Genomic DNA, 3,249 nt, shown 5'->3' on the forward strand with positions numbered 1-3,249 from the left:
CTTGATAAACGTATTTTTTTCCTTGTTGAACAACAGCATGTCTGCCAAGGCCAGCAGGAAAGTGGGAACTGTCTGGAGGTGAAATTGCAGACTGACAGGGATAACCCTGCTCGATGGGAAGCAGACTCCAAAGGGTTTTGTGATGTCTGTCGGTTTATGCCATCTCTTCGTCACTGAGTTTGCAGCCCAAAGATTATTTTGGATGCTTGCCTGTTCCCAGAAGCTCCATGTGCTCGGAACAATTTCAGCTCTGCGTTAAGACAATAATTATAATCAAATCTCACACTCTGCTGCCTCGGCCAGTCACCTCCATGGAGCAGATGGGAAGTGGTCTCACATCAGCGAGGGTTTTCCCTCCCAGTGTACAACTGGCTCGACATCTTCAGAAAGGGCTTTTTTGTTTTTCCCTTTGGCTCCCTTCAAATTCTCTCGTGGCATCAGGGACAGGCTGCAGCTGGAAAATCGTGGGCAGGGTTGCAAGTGCAAGGAAGGAGAAAGCTATTTTGTCTGCTGCCTGCCTGCTCCTCCTTGTTCACACCCCAGGGTGGGAGCAGGCAGGCAAAGGAAACTGAGTTTTTGGTAGTCCCTCTGTATCTGCTGATCTTCAATGTCAGGTCTGGGACCTGCCCCTGGGCTCAGCCTGGCTGGTCAGTCCAAGTCCTACATTCCCAGAAAGCAGAATCACAGAATGGATCAGGCTGGAAGGGACCACAGTGGGTCACCAGGTCCAACCTCCCTGCTTGGGCAGGGGCAGTGGTTGAAGAACAGCCATGGACCTGCCAGGGGGGTTGTGCTGTCCTGTCATAGCAGATGTGGCCAAGGGCACACATGGAGGCTGCTGCTGGTGTTGGCAGTGCCACACTGAACTGATTAATGACCTTGAACAGCAAAAACACAGGGGCAGACACAGTCCAAGTTTGCTTTGGAAGGCTGTCCCTCAACACATCCATCCCTCCAGCTTCCTCTGCAAGTCAGGGTAAAGGCCAGATGTGACCAAGTCTCTTTTGTTGGCTGGTCACTCTGTGCTGCATCACCTCAGTCAAAAAAGCAGGAGGGTCCCTGCTCAGCTCTGGTGCCATTTTGACCTCCAAGTGATGTGTTAATTCTTCAGAAAACTATAAATTGAGGAGAAAGGCATCTTCAGGACAATTTTTCCAGAAAGAGGACAAAGCTGCTGAACTCACTGGGTGCTTGTTTTAAAACCAACACTTCCACTGTCTATAGGGGGGCTTTCCTTAGCAGCCCAGCCCATAGTTCATAATTCCATGTTGGATCACTGGTGGCTGAGACACTGGAGAAGGAAGAGCACCTCACAATTCCCCTGTGTTTTGTTTCCACACAGAGCTCCTAAAACAGACTGGGAGTGAGGACCCTCTGGTCACCAGTGCTGGTCGGACTCAAACAGGGTAATTAGAACTCATTTGCCTGGAGTTGGTGGTGTGAGTTTGAGAGGGGCTTTCTGGGAAGTTGCAACACAGCCTTATGACTGGTATATTCCCTTCACTCACCCCCTTGATGAAAAGTTCCAGGGATCTGATGTTTTATTTTATTTTCAGCAATGGTTGATGAGATTTATCTCCCTGGTACCATAGCTCTTCTATTTTTTTTTTTTTTTTCATTTTGGCTTATTAGAACAGGAAATTGCCTATAAATGTTAAGTGGAATAGCTGCTGAATGTTTAAATTTTTACTGCTCTCAAATGCTGCATCTTTAGTCCTCACTGATATTTCTCCCCCACCACATTTTTTTCTTAAAGGCCAATGAAGCTGTTTGTGGCTTTCTGCATTACGGTAGTTGCTGAGGTTGTTACTCCATCCCATGACTGCTATTAATGAGATGTTTGTTCTCCCAAAGGTGACTGCAATGATTGTTGCTAAAGTATAAAAAAAAGCTCAGTGCAGACTCTTTTCCCAGATTTGGGATCTTCACCAAATTTATGATGGTGTTTTAGATCTGGATCCCTGCTTCAGTCATATGGCTGTCTGATTCACAAAAAGCACCTCTGGGGAGTGTTTGAGAAAAGCTTTATCTTCACAGGAAAGGGTCAGGCATCACCCACATGACAGCAGGGGACTGTGGTTATGCAGTCACTCAAAAGCCCTGACTTGGCAAAATCTTTGCAGACTTTGCAAGACCTTCAGTGGAGAGTTTCCCTTTTAGAAACCTAGAGAACTTCCTGCCCACCATAACGCCCAGGTGGCCACCAAGGTGATGTCCTCACTCCTGGCTACTTTAGCATCACCCAGATTGCACCCTGCAATCCCGAAGAGGTGACCAGTGCACTGTGTCTCAGGGATCACAGAAGCACAGAATGGATTGGGATGGAAAGGACCTTTAAAAGTCATCTAGTCAAATCCCCCTGTAGTGAGCAGGAGCATCTTCACCAAGATCAGGTTGCTCAGAGTATCAGGATTGTCTTGATGCCAACACCTCCAAAAGCTGTGTGCATAGGGGTCTATAAACCTCCAGCACTGTTAGTTCTCTTGGCTCCACGGGCCGGCAAGAGCTCGTGGGATCTCGTGGTTATTCCAGTGAGGAGAGGAAAATGATGACACCGAGGAGGAATGCAGCTCTCAGCCAAGGTGGTGAGCACGCTCCCGGCTGCTCTGCTCGGGCACACGCATCCACGCTGTGCTGCCAGCGCCTCCTCCTCTCACAAACTCCCCATTATCTCTGTATTCCTCTTTTTTGCTGGCTCCACAGGCTCCCTAACACGTGTGCTCCCTGTTTGTTTGGGGTGCTGCTGTGGGAGTACGGGGATAAGGCTGGGGCTAGTGTAGCTGCTGCCTTCATGGAGGAGGAGAGCAGCTATTTCTTGTTCTTTCCTTTCCTGGTGTGCAGCAGGCTCACACCCGCTCGCAGAAGCAGCTGCCTTGATGAATATTTGCCCAAATCATTACGCTTTCTAGCAGTTAGCCTGCAAAAGGCCCAGCACCATTTGTATGGTAATGGAAGGCTTTCTCAGAAATGTTTTGGAAGCAATCAGCTAAACTAATAGGATTTTATGTAAACCAATCTCTTTCTTTAGATCAGGGTGGTTGTTCGTTTTTTTTTTTTTTTCTGGAGAGGAGGGTAAGAGCTTTTTAATAAATGCAAATTGATATTTCAATGAAAATGGAAATGAGCAAAAAAGTTCATCAGCAGGGTAAAATGCTGCGACTTTGCTCCAGCAGCAGCTTTGTGTCTGATTCTCTGCACATTCCCCAGCCACAATGAATTTCTAAGGTGCTGAGGCATGGTGCAACAGGG

Source organism: Corvus cornix, chromosome 4, assembly GCF_000738735.6.
Source record: "Corvus cornix cornix isolate S_Up_H32 chromosome 4, ASM73873v5, whole genome shotgun sequence".
NCBI lineage: Eukaryota > Metazoa > Chordata > Aves > Passeriformes > Corvidae > Corvus > Corvus cornix.